The 21,672-nt window shown below is 22.6% G+C and overlaps 1 protein-coding gene across 1 annotated transcript in view; it reads left to right on the top strand.

Moving 5' to 3' along the window:
* The first annotated feature begins 966 nt into the window (after positions 1 to 966).
* The window catches only part of LOC145247349 (integrin beta-1-B-like), a 256,575-nt gene continuing 235,869 nt past the window's right edge, over positions 967 to 21,672 (top strand). Inside the window, exons 1-2 of the mRNA XM_080109024.1 lie at positions 967 to 1,063; positions 2,575 to 2,636. The gene's annotated coding sequence lies outside the window, so the exon portion shown is untranslated. The remainder of the gene's footprint in view (positions 1,064 to 2,574; positions 2,637 to 21,672) is intronic.

Here is a 21,672-nt window from a genome sequence, read left to right as displayed (position 1 = left end):
AAATTATTGTCCGTGGCTTAATGTCTATCACATTAAAAACATCGTTTCCGAAACGATCGTACAAATTATTGACTTTGTTGTTGTTCCTTCTTATGAAACAGATTTTTAATTTTAATATGAATTTTAAATTATCAATCACATTACTAAATAAATAAATAAATATATATGTGTGAGTGTGTGTGTATTTTTCTATTCATTGTTATTCAAATTTTTTGTCTGCTTCCAAAAAATAAAGTAAAATAATAAAACAACGATTAAACAAATCCCCTCTTCGCCTATTTCCATTTCTGTTTCTGTTATTTATTTAGTTTATTTTTTTTTTTAAATGGAGAACCCTTGACCTCATCACTTTACAGTGTGGAAAATTAAGAAACGTGTTATGGTTACGTGTCAACTCAAACAGAGCCATCATAAATGGTCGAAAAAATATTTTCCCACATTTACATAATTTAAAGGTTTGTTCCTTGTGGCCTTTCAACACATTGCTTGGCCTCATATTATAACATAATTTTTGTTGGAGGGTAACATCCGGTTATTTTTCGCAAATGAAAAGAAATATTCAACTTATCTTGTATGTATTATTTTGATCTACCATTATTATTTATTTTAGTTCAGCATTGATAGGTTTCTGTCGTTATCTCATTCTCTCTTTCCATCTCTCCCCCACTCTCGCTCTCGTTTTCTCTATCCCCCTCTCTCTTTCTCTCTCTCATTCTCTCTCTCTCTCTCTCTCTGTGTTTCTTACTTCACACACACTTATACATAGAGAATACTATTTATACATTTATTTTGGACGTATTATCATTATCTACGATATTTAAATGCCCTTCATTTTGATTGTTCATCTATTCACAAGGTTTCGACAGGTGCACACTCCGACTGCACGCATATAATTTAGTGCATGTATCTTTTATCCAAAATATATTCAAGTGTGAATTTGAATTAAGAAATAAACTGTAGCTAAAGAAAATTCGACCTTAACAACTATGGGAAAAGACACCAAACTAAATCTGAAGAGTGTAACGGTCGAAACGCTTTGAACATATCTAAGATATCGAAATATGTAAGTATTTAGTTTTGTTTGCTTAGTTTTACGGCATATTCACCTTAAACAGGTCATTTAATGCCTATCAAGTTGGATATGTACATCTCTAGATCTTCATTTTTTGTATAAAGAAGTACATTATTGTCTCTAATTTATTCTTTTAAAGTTCCTTCATTTCACCTATTCTGTAAAAACGTTTCTCTTACAGATGAATGCAGGAAGAATATGTTTGTGTAGTCTGACATGCATGCCATATTGGTTGCTGTTTGTCTTCAACAAATGCTAGTATGCAAGGAATGTGTAATTCTTGTGTGACATACGCGAAGTCTGAATAAGGCTACTTTTTTCGGATTTTTCATCAGCTTCCTTTTCATTGTCTTACTGTATTTTTAATCGTTTAATTGAGTTTATTATGTGTATTTGTACTCTAACGTTGTTGTCTTTCTTGTTGAATATATTTGTTTATTTGTTTAAGTCTGTTAAAAAAATCTGAAAATTGGTCTCCAGGGCCCTGCTTTATCAAGTTCATTGAGTCAAGTATTTTTAGGTAGGTCTTTCTGGCTGATTAATATATAAAATTACCGTAATCAAATTTGAATCTTATTAGTGATATCTATATATCTATAAAAGTGAAAGTGTCTGTCTGTGTACATTTCCCTACGCAATAACTCTGTCAATTTTCAGTCTACAGACGAAATTTGATATACAGGGTACTGAGATTTGGGAAAATCTTTATAATCGGTTTTCGAACAGACGTTTGGCTGTTAAAGGGTCAAGGTTCGACGATTTGATCTTTGAGAATTCTACCAAACTCCTCGGCCAATTTTGGGTCGAAACACTTGAAATTTTAGATATAGTCATCCGCCCTTTTCGATTGTCCAGCCTTAATTTAAACCTACGTCACTTCCGGTTTGGCGGTGGTCGTAACAGCAAAGACGTCACGTTTTTTCCAAGTTCTTTTCCTCTTTCACTGCCTTCCTACTACCACTTTTTTTTTTTTACTCAACACACGCCTCCAAACACCCGGGAAACGCCGGACACTCGTGCAAGTATATAATATTAGAACACGGTTGTGATTCGCACATAGTAATTGCAAAAATCTATTACATTTAGCCTTTGTATATTTCAGAGAATGGAGATCGATTTTCTATCTAAATTTACTCCCTAAAACTTGTATTCCCCTATTTTAGGGATTTTAGCCTTTGACATTTCACTCTTGAATTATTGTGCAACATTCTTTTCTAACAAAAATATATTTTTTGTTGGTTGAGGAAATCGGAAAGCATTTTCTGTTGGCATTATGCAATTTGCACTCAAAAGTCGTCCACGTATAGCGATTCGTCCATGACAAGGTTTTTTTCTGCACAATCACAGACGGTATGTTGTTTTGTGGGAAACTCTATTTCTGGTTTCATAATAGAAAGATTGGATCCAACATGAAATCTTCGGTTTCTTTCTTAATCTATGATAAGTCATGATATGATTATATTAAAAACAATTTTTACCAGACGTATATTTTTGTTTTGTAGGTATTTCACAATCCACTAAAGTTGATTCACAATTCAGAAGGAGATCTTTACCCCAAATCAAGGTCAGTCTAACTTTTCTTTTCAGTTTAATATTAATCTAGTATTTAACCATTTAACTATGAACTATTAGTCTCGTTAACAGATAAGAATAAAAATGCTTTTCAAGAACAACGTGTATAATTTCATGTGTTTATTCGTCCTATTCTTCACTCTGTTTTTCTTTCATAATTTCTTACAGTACTTTATATTATGCGTATGAGTATGACTAGTTAGAGTGCAACCAGTATCAATCATTTATAAAAAATATTGAATTGAAGTTAAGCATTTGATTTTTTATACATTTTTAAGTTTTATAGATAATGTCTGTATTTCGCATAACTTAATTTTTTAATTAACGAGTCATCACAAAAGTCACTCGATGATAAAAGTTAATAATATAGAATGATTGTTAAAATATTATGAGATGATTAAAATTATGATTGGAATGAATTTTATTTCATTATTCATCAGGATGGTTCATGACAAATATTTGTTTACATTGGATTTTAAGACGACAATGTTATAGTCTGCAGGGAATTAGACACGTTATTATGGGTTATACAGTCAAGAAGTTCTTGCACAGGCGTTCGTGGAAGTTAGTGATAGACACGCTTTGTAGAAAAACAAATTCTTGTGAAGTTGACACTTAATATAAAACACTTTTTGAAACATTCCTTTAAGAAAAAGGTGAAAAAAAGTTTCAAAACAATATTTTAGACGATTGTCACATGTCTTGACCTTCAACGTCATCTGAAGCCTTACATGAAAACTACTTACTCAGAGAACAAAAACTGTTGAATGTGAAATCTTACGACAAACTGTTTCAATCAAAACTGCTGCGAAATGAGTTTCCATATTCATTCTTTTTGTGCACAGAACGCCAATTTACGATTTTCATTTATCGCAATATGATTTTGTATTTAAAAACAGATTCGTGAGATTTTTAATTACTCAGATTCGCCACAAGATAAATGTGACGTAAGAGCACTAAGGTGAAATAAGTCATTCGTTTTGATTGGTTAGTAAAAAGAAACACAATAAAACAATCGATAATAATTTCAATTGAAACTTTTAAATTAGTTTATTAATGAGAAAGATGTTTTAACGTTCATTTTCAATAACTTCAATAAATTTTACTCAACATAATAGTTTTTCTGTTACATTAAGTAGCAAATTATTTGTTGAAGGGTAAAGAATAGACAGATCTCCCTTTTATCAGAATCAGTATACAAAATTATAAATTAAAAGCAGTCAGCGAATACACAAACGTACACTTCCAAACAATAAACGCCGTGTCTTAATTAATGTATAGCTTATATACTTAAATATACGTATAACGTATGTACTTAAATATTTCAATTTATTTAGAAAATTATTAAAAAAAAATAGCGTTTAAAATATTTTAATCATTATTAGTGTCATTAATTTAATTGGCAATTTTCTCATCAATAAAACAAATATATTTACACATACACTTACATTCTATTGCGTATATATACACATGCAAGAACATCTGCGTACGTATGTGTTTTTATTGTCTTTATTATTCATGTGGAACCCAACTTTTGGTAATAATTTCATTAAATGGAAAAAGGTTTGTTTGTTTCGTTCACAGAGTTTGTTTGATACAGTTTTGTTCATTGTCTGCAAATTCCCATCTGTTGTATCTAATTATCGTCACTGCGTATCCACTTTTGGTCAATTATATCAATTATTGAAAGGAAATATTCCGTCTGTCCACTTCTGAACTATTCGCTGGAATTCCCCGGTGGGATTCAACAGAAAAACTAGCGGGAAATATTATTCAACATGGCTACCAATTCAATCAAATTTGCTTATGACAGCCAATCATGAGTCATTACAAAATGTAAATGTACAAACAGCACCTCCTCTCGAGTGTTGCGTTATTATTCATATTTTATGAAGACGTGAAGATGTTTTATGGATTACTGGGAAGCTAGAACAAAGAAGAACACGTTTGTTTTAAGGTTAGTTGCAAAAATGTTGTCAATGCTTCAGTCAGGATTTCTATTAAAATATATTTCATGTGACAACAAATTAAACTTATAATTTATTTGGACGCATAGAATGCCATTCCACTAAATTGTTAATCGTTTAAAACCTAAATTTGTACAGAAATACATTTTGATTTATATTGCATATTTCTTGAATAACATCTGTGTTTTATTTCACCTCAAATGGGTTACGTATGTTTTGTCGACATTAAATACAACAAAATAAACATATTTGAACATTTTACATCCGTTATCATTTTCCAATAAAATTGATTTTTTGAAACATTGAAACAAAAATTTACTTACATGTCGTAATTTAAAGCAAATTTCTTCACTGAATTTCTATTAATAAACATTTAATGTAAATTTATTTTTCTAATGATGGAATGATGTGAGGAATAACAGTTTGTGAGTTCTAGTTCTTTTCTACGTGTTTTTATTTGTATGTTAAAATGTTGAATGAATGGTGGTTGATGTGGTTGGAAAGACCCGGGTGTATGTAAAATGTATCGAATGCGAAGTAAATTGGAAATTAATAAACTAGAAATAAACCTCTGCAATATAAAAATCGTTATTGCAAACAAAAAACATAGAAGGCAATTCACGATGCAGACACATTGCTCTTCCTCCTCCTTCTCTTTTCTATAGCTATAGGTTTTAATTGGAACTTTTAACAATTTCTAACGTTATTCATAATATTTACTCATTGATAACTAGCTTTAATATATATATGTATACATATATACACATACATATGTATATATGTATATATATATATATATATATATATATATGAATGAATAGATGATAAAACAGTTATATTCCAAATTCCACTATCTTATTCATCTTACTAGCTATTTATTTCAACATGTTAAAATGTCAACTCTTGACAGTATCTGTTTCGTAGTGGAGAAACAATCATATAATTATTATAATAATTTTAAATATCTGCTGCACAGACTCTTAAAAAGTAGATACTTATATATATATATATATATATATATATATATATATATATATATATATACATATATATATACTAGTAGCATGTTGTCCGGCGTTGTCCGATCGTAAAATACGCTTAAATAAGATATTTTAATGCAGATTTCATAATTACTGTTATTATGGAGTAAAATATCTATTAATTAAAACAAATATATGATTTAGGTGTCACCAGCAAGAATCTAAACCAAAACATAGCGCTCCAGTCTTAGTCGTTAGCTATTGTAAAATGGATAAGCAATAGTAAACAATTGGGCCAACGTTAACGTATAAATGTATATTTGTGCATGCGTACAAGTCGTGCCAAGTTATATTTTTTTTAAATGTTGATATCTTAGTACCTATTTTTACCGGCTAAATATGAAATCGAATTTGATACACGGGTCACAATTCCCTCTATATCAAGTTTCAAGTCTGTCAAGCAAAAATTAAAAGTGAGGTTGAAATTCAATGGCTTTTACTTTTAGATTTTATTACCTATTATAAATACGCACACATTTATTTATTTTTATCAATAATAAATCTTTTCTCCCTTTTTCCTCTCCATATCTCCCATCATTATGATGGATGGGGGGGGGGGTGACACTGCAATCTGTTATTATGATTTTTTTCTAGTTATATAGAGTATTTTTTTATCGTAATGATGTGGGCGTGATCTATTTATATTGTTTGATATGCTCGAAATATTACTTGTTGTAGTTTATTAATTTATTTGACAATTTTATTTATTATTGTGCACTTTTTTTACTAGTTTTGTGTGTATGTAATTCCTTATGAATTGATGGGCGTTGATTTTGGAATTAAGAGATTAAGTTATTCAAATTCAGGTCTAATTGTTCTGCAGTTTTGTGAAATCAAAAGTGGAACACAACTCCAACAACAATTTTATTCAAAACATTATTTTCTAATAATTTATTTTATTTTCTAATAATTTATTAATTTTGCTTTCTTATAATTTATTTATTTATTTTGTTTTCTAATAATTTATTTATTAATTTTGTTTTCTAATAATTCATTTATTTATTTTGTTTTCTAATAATTTATTTATTTATTTTATCTTCTAATAATTTATTTTGTTTTCTAATAGTTTATAGATTTATTTTGTTTTCTAATAATTTATTGATTTATTTTGTTTTCTAACAATTTATTATTATTTTATCTTCTAATAATTTATTTATTTTGTTTTCTTACAATTTATTGATTTATTTTGTTTTCTTACAATTTATTGATTTATTTTGTTTTCTAATAATTTATTGATTTATTTTGTTTTCTAACAATTTATTTATTTATTTTGTTTTCCAATGATTTATTTATTATTTTATCTTCTAATAATTTATATATTTTTTTTCTAATAATTTATTTATTTTTGTTCTAATAATTTATTTATTTATTTTGTTTTCTAATAATTTATTTATTAATTTTGTTTTCTAATAATTTATTTATTATTTTATCTTCTAGTAATTTATACATCTTTTTTCTAATAATTTATTTATTTTGTTTTCTAATAATTTATTTATTAATTTTGTTTTCTAATTATTTATTTATTATTTAATCTTCTAATAATTTATTTATTTATTTTGTTTTCTAATAATTTATTTATTTATTTTGTTTTCTAATAATTTATGTATTTATTTTATCTTCTAATAATTTATTTATTTATTTTGTTTTCTAATTGTTTATTTATTTATTTTGTTTTTTAATAATTTATTTATTAATTTTGTTTTCTAATAATTTATTTATTTATTTTGTTTTCTAATAATTTATTTATTATTTTATCTTCTAATAATTCATTTATTTATTTTGTTTTCTAATAATTTATTAATTTTGTTTTCTAATAATTTATTTATTTTGTTTTCTAATAATTTATTTATTTATTTTGTTTTCTAATAATTTATTTATTTATTTTATCTTCTAATAATTTATTTATTTATTTTGTTTTCTAATAGTTTATTGATTTATTTTGTTTTCTAATAATTTATTTATTAATTTTGTTTTCTAATAATTTATTTGTTTTTTTATCTTCTAATAATTCATGTATTTATTTTGTTTTCTAATAATTTGTTTATTTTGTTTTCTAATAATTTCTTTATTAATTTTGTTTTCTAATAATTTATTTATATATTTTGTTTTCTAATAATTTATTTATTTATTTTATCTACTTATAATTTATTTATTATTTTATCTACTAATAATTTATTTATTTTGTTTTCTAATAATTTATTTATTGATTTTAGTTTCTAATTATTTATTTATTTTGTTTTCTAATAATTTTCGTATTTATTTTGTTTTCTAATAATTTATTTATTAATTTGTTTTCGAATAATTTATTTATTATTTTATCTTCTAATAATTTATTTATTTATTTTGTTTTCTAAAAATTTATTTTTTTATTTTTTTTTCTAATAAATTATTTATTTATTTTGTTTTCAAATAATTTATTTATTTATTTTGTTTTCTAATAATTTATTTATTTATTTTGTTTTCTAATAATTTATTCATTATTTTATCTTCTAATAATTCATGTATATATTTTGTTTTCTAATAATTTGTTTATTTTGTTTTCTAATAATTTATTTATTTAATCTTCTAATAATTTATTTATTTTGTTTTCTAATAATTTTCTCATTTATTTTCTTTTCTAATAATTTATTTATTTATTTTCTTTTCTAATAACTTATTCATTACTTTATCTTCTAATAATTTATTTATTTTGTTTTCTAATAATTTATTTATTAATTTTGTTTTCTCATAATTTATTTATTTATTTTGTTGTCTAATAATTTATTTATTTATTTATGTATTATAGAATAATTTATTTATTATTTTATCTTCTAATAATTTATTTATTTTGTTTGCTAATAATATATGTATTAATTTTGTTTTCTAATAATTTATTTATTTATTTTGTTTTCTAATAATTGATTCATTTATTTTATCTTGTAATAATTTATTTATTTTGTTTTCTAATAATTTATTTAGTTATTTTGGTTTCTAATAATCTATTTATTTATTTTGTTTTCTAATAATTTATTTATTTTATCTTCTAATAATGTATTTATTTATTTTGTTTTCTAATAGTTTATTGATTTATTTCGTTTTGCAATAATTTCTTTATTTATTTGTTTTCTAATAATTTATTTATTTATTTAGATTTCTAATAATTTATTTATTATTTTATCTTCTAATAATGTATTTATTTATTTTGTTTTCTAATAATTTATTTATTTTGTTTTCTAATAATTTATTTATTTATTTTGTTTGCTAATAATGTATTTATCTATTTTGTTTTCTAATAGTTTATTTATTATTTAATCTTCTAATAACTTTTTTATTATTTTCTCTTCTAATAATTTATGTATTTTGTTTTCTTATAATTTCTTTAATTATTTTGTTTTCTAATAATTTATTTATTTTGTTTTCTAATAATTTATTTATTTATTTTGTTTTCTAATAATTTATTGATTATTTTATCTTCTAATAATTCATGTATTTGTTTTGTTTTCTAATAATTTGTTTATTTTGTTTTCTAATAATTTATTTATTTAATCTTCTAATAATTTATTTATTTTGTTTTCTAATAATTTATTTATTTATTTTGATTTCTAATACTTTATTTTTTTTGTTTTCTAATAATTTATTTATTTATTTTATTTTCTAATAATTTATTTCTTTATTTTCTTTTCTAATAATTTATTTATTTATTTACTTTTCTAATAACTAATTCATTATTTATCTTCTAATAATGTATTTATTTTGTTTTCTAATAATTTATTTATTAATTTGTTTTCGAATAATTTATTTATTATTTTATCTTCTAATAATTTATTTATTTATTTTGTTTTCTAAAAATTTATTTTTTTATTTTTTTTTCTAATAAATTATTTATTTATTTTGTTTTCAAATAATTTATTTATTTATTTTGTTTTCTAATAATTTATTTATTTATTTTGTTTTCTAATAATTTATTCATTATTTTATCTTCTAATAATTCATGTATATATTTTGTTTTCTAATAATTTGTTTATTTTGTTTTCTAATAATTTATTTATTTAATCTTCTAATAATTTATTTATTTTGTTTTCTAATAATTTTCTCATTTATTTTCTTTTCTAATAATTTATTTATTTATTTTCTTTTCTAATAACTTATTCATTACTTTATCTTCTAATAATTTATTTATTTTGTTTTCTAATAATTTATTTATTAATTTTGTTTTCTCATAATTTATTTATTTATTTTGTTGTCTAATAATTTATTTATTTATTTATGTATTATAGAATAATTTATTTATTATTTTATCTTCTAATAATTTATTTATTTTGTTTGCTAATAATATATGTATTAATTTTGTTTTCTAATAATTTATTTATTTATTTTGTTTTCTAATAATTGATTCATTTATTTTATCTTGTAATAATTTATTTATTTTGTTTTCTAATAATTTATTTAGTTATTTTGGTTTCTAATAATCTATTTATTTATTTTGTTTTCTAATAATTTATTTATTTTATCTTCTAATAATGTATTTATTTATTTTGTTTTCTAATAGTTTATTGATTTATTTCGTTTTGCAATAATTTCTTTATTTATTTGTTTTCTAATAATTTATTTATTTATTTAGATTTCTAATAATTTATTTATTATTTTATCTTCTAATAATGTATTTATTTATTTTGTTTTCTAATAATTTATTTATTTTGTTTTCTAATAATTTATTTATTTATTTTGTTTGCTAATAATGTATTTATCTATTTTGTTTTCTAATAGTTTATTTATTATTTAATCTTCTAATAACTTTTTTATTATTTTCTCTTCTAATAATTTATGTATTTTGTTTTCTTATAATTTCTTTAATTATTTTGTTTTCTAATAATTTATTTATTTTGTTTTCTAATAATTTATTTATTTATTTTGTTTTCTAATAATTTATTGATTATTTTATCTTCTAATAATTCATGTATTTGTTTTGTTTTCTAATAATTTGTTTATTTTGTTTTCTAATAATTTATTTATTTAATCTTCTAATAATTTATTTATTTTGTTTTCTAATAATTTATTTATTTATTTTGATTTCTAATACTTTATTTATTTTGTTTTCTAATAATTTATTTATTTATTTTGTTTTCTAATAATTTATTTATTTATTTTATCTTCTAATAATTTATTTATTTATTTTGTTTTCTAATAGTTTATTGATTTATTTTGTTTTCTAATAATTTATTTATTAATTTTGTTTTCTAATAATTTATTTGTTTTTTTATCTTCTAATAATTCATGTATTTATTTTGTTTTCTAATAATTTGTTTATTTTGTTTTCTAATAATTTCTTTATTAATTTTGTTTTCTAATAATTTATTTATATATTTTGTTTTCTAATAATTTATTTATTTATTTTATCTACTTATAATTTATTTATTATTTTATCTACTAATAATTTATTTATTTTGTTTTCTAATAATTTATTTATTGATTTTAGTTTCTAATTATTTATTTATTTTGTTTTCTAATAATTTTCGTATTTATTTTGTTTTCTAATAATTTATTTATTAATTTGTTTTCGAATAATTTATTTATTATTTTATCTTCTAATAATTTATTTATTTATTTTGTTTTCTAAAAATTTATTTATTTTTTTTTTCTAATAAATTATTTATTTATTTTGTTTTCAAATAATTTATTTATTTATTTTGTTTTCTAATAATTTATTTATTTATTTTGTTTTCTAATAATTTATTCATTATTTTATCTTCTAATAATTCATGTATATATTTTGTTTTCTAATAATTTATTTATTTTGTTTTCTAATAATTTATTTATTTAATCTTCTAATAATTTATTTATTTTGTTTTCTAATAATTTTCTCATTTATTTTCTTTTCTAATAATTTATTTATTTATTTTCTTTTCTAATAACTTATTCATTACTTTATCTTCTAATAATTTATTTATTTTGTTTTCTAATAATTTATTTATTAATTTTGTTTTCTAATAATTTATTTATTTATTTTGTTGTCTACTAATTTATTTATTTATTTATGTATTATAGAATAATTTATTTATTATTTTATCTTCTAATAATTTATTTATTTTGTTTGCTAATAATATATGTATTAATTTTTTTTTCTAATAATTTATTTATTTATTTTGTTTTCTAATAATTGATTCATTTATTTTATCTTGTAATAATTTATTTATTTTGTTTTCTAATAATTTATTTAGTTATTTTGGTTTCTAATAATCTATTTATTTATTTTGTTTTCTAATAATTTATTTATTTTATCTTCTTATAATGTATTTATTTATTTTGTTTTCTAATAGTTTATTGATTTATTTCGTTTTGCAATAATTTCTTTATTTATTTGTTTTCTAATAATTTATTTATTTATTTAGATTTCTAATAATGTATTTATTATTTTATCTTCTAATAATGTATTTATTTATTTTGTTTTCTAATAATTTATTTATTTTGTTTTCTAATAATTTATTTATTTATTTTGTTTGCTAATAATGTATTTATCTGTTTTGTTTTCTAATAGTTTATTTATTATTTAATCTTCTAATAACTTTTTTATTATTTTCTCTTCTAATAATTTATGTATTTTGTTTTCTTATAATTTCTTTAATTATTTTGTTTTCTAATAATTTATTTATTTTGTTTTCTAATAATTTATTTATTTATTTTGTTTTCTAATAATTTATTGATTATTTTATCTTCTAATAATTCATGTATTTGTTTTGTTTTCTAATAATTTGTTTATTTTGTTTTCTAATAATTTATTTATTTAATCTTCTAATAATTTATTTATTTTGTTTTCTAATAATTTATTTATTTATTTTGATTTCTAATACTTTATTTATTTTGTTTTCTAATAATTTATTTATTTATTTTATTTTCTAATAATTTATTTATTTATTTTCTTTTCTAATAATTTATTTATTTATTTACTTTTCTAATAACTAATTCATTATTTATCTTCTAATAATGTATTTATTTTGTTTTCTAATAATTTATTTATTAATTTTGTTTTCTAATAATTTATTTATTTATTTTGTTTTCTAATAATTTATTTATTTATTTTGTTTTCGAATAATTTATTTATTATTTTATCTTCTAATAATTTATTTATTTTGTTTGCTAATAATTTATTCATTAATTTTGTTTTCTAATAATTTATTTATTTATTTTCTTTTCTAATAATTTATTTATTTATTTACTTTTCTAATAACTAATTCATTATTTATCTTCTAATAATGTATTTATTTTGTTTTCTAATAAATTATTTATTAATTTTGTTTTCTAATAATTTATTTATTTATTTTGTTTTCTAATAATTTATTTATTTATTTTGTTTTCGAATAATTTATTTATTATTTTATCTTCTAATAATTTATTTATTTTGTTTGCTAATAATTTATTCATTAATTTTGTTTTCTAATAATTTATTGATTTATTTTTTTCATAATAATTTATTTATTATTTTATCTTCTAATAATTCATTTATTTGTTTCGTTTTCTTATAATTTATTTTTTTTTGTTTTCTAATAATTTGTTTATTTATTTTATCTTCTAATAATTTATTTATTTTGTTTTCTAATAATTTATTTATTTATTTTGTTTTCTAATAATTTATTTATTTTGTTTGCTAATAATTTATTTATTCATTTTGTTTTCTAATAATTTATTTATTTATTTTGTTTTCTAATAATTTATTTATTATTTTATCTTCTAATAATTTATATATTTTTTTCTAATGATTTATTTATTTTGTTTTCTAATAATTTATTTATTTATTTTATCTTCTAATAATTTATTTATTTTGTTTTCTAATAATCTATTTATTTATTTTGTTTTCTAATAATAATATTTGGGTTCAGATATATACACATTCATGCAAATGAATATATTGCTTATCTTTATGTGTTATTTCGCGTACTTGTTTGTGTATTTTGTTTTATTATTACAATTATTACATTCTTTAAGAGGAATTTCATAGCATTGTTACTGTCATTGCACAGAATAACTTACATAATTAAGTATTGTGAAATTAGATATGTTGTATGCTATACTATAAATCGGTTATTTAGTCATTACGTAACTTAGAAATGAACAGATCTTCTTTGATGCGAAGATTTTCAACGTTTTGCTCTGTGGCCAAGATGCTAGCTGTGATGAGTCTGTTAGTGTTTTTGCATGTTTTAAAGATGTTTGAATAATAACGATGCTTTTGTTTCTGTGTGCTCCTTATTTCTTATGTGCAGGAGTCTCGTTGTTCTTCCCACGTGGTGCATTCTAATCTGTAGTCTGTTTGTATGTGGTGATAGATGTTTGTGGTATTCATTTGACAGTTAGCCAGCATGAACCGAGTTAGGTTGTCTTAGTGCTTGCATGTGGTTACTGCTGTTTTAGAAATGTACCTGATTGGGCAAATTGCTTATTAAGGCTCTCTCTTTTGATAGCCTTGCGGATCGCTCTCATAGTTTTGTCATTGAAATGAGGCATTTTCAGGATGCAAGTCTTGAATGTAAATCTTCTTGTTTTTTTTAAGGTTCTCAGGATGTTTAATGACGGGGTTGGGGTATACATTAATGTCCAGCACCTGATGGAACTGTCTAGTACACTCTGTCTTGCTACTTGCTTGTTGAATTACTGCACTTGTCTTGGATGTGAATTATTTCGTTGGTTGCATATCTGATATTGGCTTTGGAAAGGCGGGCCGATATTTAATGCATAAAGATACTAGAATAATACATGTACCAGGATGGGTAAAATTAACATCCAAACAGAAAAGCATTGCAACTCGTGTTATGTCTTTTTACGAATCAAGACATAAAGATGATAAATCTTTATCAAATTTTGATCAAAATTCATTATATAATATCGATTATAGAAAATGTCTCAAATTTAAAGCGTAAGGAGTCTTAAGAAAAAAAATGAAATTCAGGAAATCTTTCTCATTAGTGACTATTCAACGTAAATTTGTTATAATGCAATTTTCAATTTTTTTCTTTACATAAAACAAAATTAAATTAACGGTAACTCACAGTACGATCCCTTATGCCTAGCAGCTACGTTCTAAAATTAATAATGATGCTAATTAGTTCAGGAGTGTATCCTGCGCATAGAAATATATAAAATATACAAACACCTAATTATATATATATATATATATATATATATATATATTATTGTAATATAGGGTTAATCATTGAGGTCTCACTGGGGTTATCATCGAGGGGCACCATTTACGTTTGGTGTATAACATAAAAAGGATTCCGTGTGCGTATGATTGTCTCTAATATAAAGGGTTGCGTGTTTGATTATCATAAAGGGAATCGTGTGTGTGACATGTATTTTCAGAACCTACCTCTGCTTCTTCGATGTTGGACCATCTGGAAATTTCTCATCCTGGAGGGAGACTTGATACCTGTTTGACGAAGATTTATCACTCCAAGACGATGAATGGGTTTTATAGTTTTTATTTCACTTTCCCCAGAGGTCCTGCAGAAGGTAGAAGTGAAATCGGCCTGTGGGGGGGAGGGTTCTTCTACACACGTCAGCGATCGTCTCCCCCCTCCCCAGTTAAGAGGGGGAGACAACGGAAAACCGTCCATCTTCTTCAAAGCCCAAATCAAATCTCGCAGATCTGCCAACCTGACCACGTCCTCATACGTAATCTGGTCAGCTGACCTTCGGTTCTGGTAAACGTGTCTACACTCCACGTTCACCCACCTCTCTCTCTCTCTCTCTCTCTCTCTCTCTCTCTCTCTCTGTAACATTATTATTATTAAAAGATATTATAAATAAATAATAATTTTATAAATATATTTTAATTGTATATTTTTTAAGTATATAACGATATATTTGCATATTTTAGTTATTATTTAACACACAAAGACACACCTATAAATACGTATAGATACACCTATAAATACGTATACGTATTTAACACACAAAGACACATCTATAAATACGTATAGATACATATTTATGTCTATTTATGTACCTATTTATAATGCCTCCCCACGGGACAGAGTTAGACACCAGGGTCGTTTTTTAACATGGAGAAAAGGTACAAAAATAAAAATTGTCTCAGTCGTAAAGGATTTCTCCTCCACTGAAAGACAACGTGAAATGGAAGTGCCGCATCTGAAAAACAGATACTACACTTTGATGTATTGATTGATTTATTTTCCATCTAAGTTAAAGTGGAGAACATTGAACATAGAACTGATACTCTCCACTTCAGTAAATTTATCATATAATATCATTATACGAAAGGGGCACTTTTCTTCAATGTTTTTTAGTATTTAATCAACAATTACTAGGTAGCAATCAAATCGTATAATAGAATATTAATGATTGTTTCGTAGTTATTATCATAAATTATCTGTTCTTGTATTACTCTGATTCCTTTCATTTAGGAAATTGTTTTTTCAAGCAGAGCATTCCGATATGAATTAGTGAGAATAATTTCCATATCTGACTATTCTATTCATCTGTTCATTTCTACACGCAATTATTATCAAGTATTTTTTAGCTTAACCTTCAGGGCAATCTTCTCATCAGTTACAAAAACAAATGAAAGTCTGCGTTTTTATCTCTTTCTTTTCGCCTTTGCATCATTTGCTAAGAAATGTGATAGTTTTTGTTTTCAATACTTATCTTTCGTATTGTTCGGAAAGTTCTGGTTCATTTGCGTAAGAAAACATTCGCGCACTTAAAGTGAATTATTTGACTCTTGTTTTTCTTTCTTCTTCAATTATCTATTGCGTTGTAGCCTAAAATATTGCCATATTGAATTAAATATAATCTAAGATTAAATTAAAACTTAAATCGAAACTCCACATTTAATTTTCTTAGTAAAATGATACTAGTCTTGTTATGTATCTAAAACTTATGGTTCTTACGAATATGCTTAGAACAATTTCTATTCAATTAACTAAAAAAACGATAAATCAAATCAAATATAATACGTAAATTTATCCGTTAATGTTTTTTGGGAAATATCTTAAATATAATATATTAGCTACATTTTATTACATTAACTCGATTACAATCTTGCGTTGTTGTCATTAATTAAAAACAGTTGCTTCATTAGAGGGAATATAAAACTACTCAAAAACAAAATACTAAAAACAATGGTATATGTGCAGTTTAATGGTATTGTATACACTTTTAAGACGTGAAAATGCATTTCTGTTCGACTATATGTATGCGTGTGTTTATATGTGTTCAACTATATGTATGCGTGTGTTTATATGTGTTCAACTACATGTGTATACGAAAGGTAGGCACAGGTATGTGTGTATTGTTTTTATTTTATTTCAGTCGAAGTTCCTTAAAAATCAAGGGGCCCCCTTGATCTCTATATAAGATACATAGATATTCGAGGTCGAGAACTTAATTTTTCTCTCCCAAATGATTATATTTTGATATGTTATAGCATATCTTTTCAGTGTATTTACATGTAATCGCTTAAAAAAGTAAAATGTTATTTTGATTGAACATTGGGGTGGTCGAAGGTATTAAGATGCAACATTATTATTAATAATAATAATAATAATAATAATTGAAAGAGGTGGAGAGTAATGGAAATCTGGGAGACTGTAACCTATGCTCTAGAGGGGGGCGCAGATTGTTGGAGGGAAATCTTTGAATAAGGTTTTTTTGTGTTTTACTTACTTTAAAATATTTATTCGGTGCGAAAAGCAAATAATTTCGAGTATTACGTGAAAACAAGAAAAATAGGCGACACGAGACTCTTACAACTTTGAAGTCTCGATAATAGCTAAAAAATCACAAATAAAATACCCGCCCAATAAATATCACCAAAAGCAAGATACATTACTTTTGTACATGATCAAAGAATATATTTAACTTTTACTAAGAAAACACTTCGCATTACATTAAAATAAAAGTTTAAACATGAAAAAAATCTATGCTAGTAATTCATTTTCATTTCATGAAACAAATTTTTAATATTTTAAATATAGTTTTAAATAAATACACTTGCACGTTTATGTCGGCAAATATTCACTGTTTTTCGTGCGTCTTCTCAGTGGATAAAAGTGTGAATACAAAATTGCCAAACGGTATCAAAAGATATTAATTTCCAAAAATAATTTGTTTGTAGTCTGGGATCTTATTGCCCTATATTTCCATTCGCCTCCACTTTTTACATATTTAAAAATTTTGTTTTACAATCAGTGCAGACATATAAACTGAAATCCAAGAAGAAATGACGCTAAAACATGTTGTCGCGTATAGGTGTGAAAAGTTCGATTTCATTAATTGTATTAATGCCCAATTCATCTGAAACTAAGATGTTGAAGTTGTCAAGTTTTTTTACACTTTTTTAATAACCACCTGTAATGTTTGCCAATGCTGGTTACGGAAATAAAACCCACCATATATAACAAAAAATGATAAAATTCCAACACTATAAAATGAATGAATCAAAAACATTAAAACAACTTCTTATATTTTATTTTTAATTTAGTACAATTAGGCAACCATGAGATAGATTTTAGAACCATTCTTTAAGAAGATATAGTTTTAAATAAGATTTAAAAATATACATATTTTTCACAAATTTCCTCTTATTTAAAAGCAAATAAATCGACTTTTCTAAGTTCAGTGTTCGTTCTAAAAACACAGTTCTAGTAATATATTTTACAATTATTATATTAATTATTATATTAATAAAAATTATTATATTAATTAGTATATTAATAAAAATTATTATATCAATAAACATTATTATATTGATAAAAATTATTATATTAATAAAAATTATTATATTAATTATTATATTAATAAAAATTATTATATTAATAAAAATTATTATATTAATAAAAATGATTATATTAATAAAAATTATTATATTAATAAAAATGATTATATTAATAAAAATTATAATATTAATAAATTATTATATTAATAAAAATTATTATATTAATAAATTATTATATAAATAAAAATTATTATATAAATAAAAATTATTATATTAATAAAAATTATTATATTAATAAAAATTATTATATTAATAAAAATTATTATATTAATAAAAATTATTACATTAATAAAAATTATTATATTAATAAAAATTATTATATTAATAAAAATTATTATATTAATAAAAATTATTATATAAATAAAAATTATTATATTAATAAAAATTTTATATTAATAAAAATTATAATATCAATAAAAATTATTATATGTATAAAAATTATTATATGAATAAAAATTATTATATTATTAAAAATTATTGTATTAATAAAAATTATTATATTAATACAACTTATAATATTAATAAAAAGTATTATATTATTAAAAATTATTGTATTAATAAAAATTATTATATTAATTCAACTAATAATATTAATTAAAATTATTATATTATTAAAAATTATTGTATTAATAAAAATTATTATATTAATACAACTTATAATATTAATAAAATTATTATATAAATAAAATTATTATATAAATAAAAATTATTATATTAATAAAAATTATTGTATTAATAATAATTTTATATTAATAAAATTAATATAAATAAAAATTTTATATTAATAAATTATTATATTAATAAAAATTGTTATCTTTATAAAAATTATTATATAAATAAAAATATTATATTAATAAAAAATATTATATTAATAAAACGTATTATATAAATAAAAATTATTATATTAATAAAAATTATTATATAAATAAAAATTATTATATTAATAAAAATTATTATATTAATAAAAATTATTAAGTAAATAAAAATTATTATATTAATAAAAATTATTATGTAAATAAAAATTATTATATTAATAAAAATTATTAAGTAAATAAAAATTATTATATTAATAAAGATGCAGTAAAGTAAAACCCTGTGGCCAGATTAAATATAATACACTTCGGTTTCGAAAAAAAATTAGCCGTAACTGTTCGAAATTGAAAGCAATTCAAAAGTATTCAAACTACCGAATAGAAAGTTATTTAAATATTATTTAGGAGAGAGCGTTTAGTTCCGATTTAAAAGTATATTTTCCGGATAGTACGATTCTAAAATCTATTTTCAATCGATATTTATTCCATAGTTGTTTAATGTTCCTACAATTCCAAAATTACGTAATTTTCTTTATTTCCCGTATCCAATTGTCCGTTGCATCATTTTTTGAGTACTATTTAATTATCAATGATGTTTGAATGAATTTTACAAAAATATTCTATTTAATCTTACACATTGTCGGAATATTGTAAATTAATTGCATTCTTTTAAGAGATTTTATGCAAAGTTTATTTGTCGTTTTTTTTATACAAGTAAAATAAATTGACACCGTATATTGATGTTATTATGATTTTAGTTTTGGTGATAATTTAAAAATACTAAACATTTAATCATGGAAAATTAAGTTAAAAATTAAAAAAAAACTGTTTTTAAAATCGGAAAATAGGCAGGAATTATTTCGATTCCGATACCAATTCCGACACCTCAAAAAGTTACGATTCTTGATTCCGATTCTGATTAATCGTCCCAACACTAGTAGATATATTCAAAAGTCTACCGCTCATCCAATGGACAATTGTATCTCAGCGAATTGATACAAGACAAGATTGAAAGTGTTGCACTTTTGGCTTCATATTTTGCTTTATTGTTATTACTATGTTAAATCATCTGATAAAATGTTAACACAATGTCTATTGATAGTAACTAAAACTGTAGCAACTGAAACTGAAAACATTGCTATTTTTCCTACTCACAAATTTCCCGGGATCGAACTTATTAGAACATTTTTGATGGGAGGACAAAACTCGAGGTGGGGGTGGGGGGGTCATATATTATTTCTAGGGCGTCATATGCCCGCTTGAAAACCCTGTGCTTCCACTACTGTTTGGAGGCAATTTTTAGAACACTTGTGTGATTGAAAATTTTTGTTAGGGGTGACATTGTACCATCAACCCCCTTGTGTCGCCCGATGCTCGGTAAAAATGGCACCGGTAAAAATGGCAAAAGTGAATAAATATATAAAAATGGCACTTTGACATAGAAAAGTGGGACCGTTCACCTAATTAAAAATAGGACTAAGCCCCCTCAGCTTTAGTTTTGAAAAAGTCAGTCAGTTCAAATTCTGTAAAAGCACCTAAAAATCATTATAACGTTTTATTTAATAATTATTTTATCATATTTATGTATAATAATCTGAAAAAAATGTAGATAAAATTTTTCCGCTGTCATATTCATCTAAATTCAGCCAGGTACGTTCAAGGATGGAGTGATATTACCACATCTGGGCAGGAGCTGCTAGAAAATACTTATCCTTATAGAGTTCAAAATACACTTCGTAGCCTCGTAGGGGATGTCCTTTTCTCTTACCTGCAACCTCTTTCTCACAGAAGAGATGTTGCGAGTTTTTCTCTGCTTTATCGTTATTTTCATGGCAAATGCTCGACTGAGCTACAATCTATGGTTCACCTCGCCAAACTTTCACAAGAAACACACGTCTAGCTGAAAACGCTATAAAAAATTTCCCCACTCTTTATCTGTGCCTAAACCTAAACGTAGATTCTATGAACAAAGCTTCTTTCTTAGAACTGCACGCCTGTAGAACTGTCTTCCGTTTTCCTGCTTTCCAGCTGACTACAAAATGGTTGTCTTCAAGTCCAACGTAAACAAGTTCTTGATGAGCCGCTCCATTTAAGTTAAAAAATTTACCGAATTTCCATTACTAACGATTACTATATTGTCCAATTTTACTACTGTATACTTTTTAACCCTTATCCTCGAGTGTCCCCTGATCCTTGATAAGTGGTTATACCTATGTAAAAAAAAAATAATTAATTATAATTTTCTATATAATTTGATCTGGAGATATAGCAATAGTTGAAGTTCTATCATTTAAATTATTCTTTATACGCACCAACACACACACACACACACACACACACACACACACACACACACACACACACACACACACACACAATATGTATGGTCGGTATTTCAGTACATTTTTCAATGTATCTCTATTATTTTCGGTGTCCT

The sequence above is a fragment of the Euprymna scolopes genome, chromosome 25 (assembly GCF_053919585.1).
Source record: "Euprymna scolopes isolate OS-2025 chromosome 25, ASM5391958v1, whole genome shotgun sequence".
NCBI lineage: Eukaryota > Metazoa > Mollusca > Cephalopoda > Sepiida > Sepiolidae > Euprymna > Euprymna scolopes.
The sequence above is the reverse complement of the archived record's forward strand: the minus strand, read 5'-3'. Positions and strand labels throughout refer to the sequence as shown.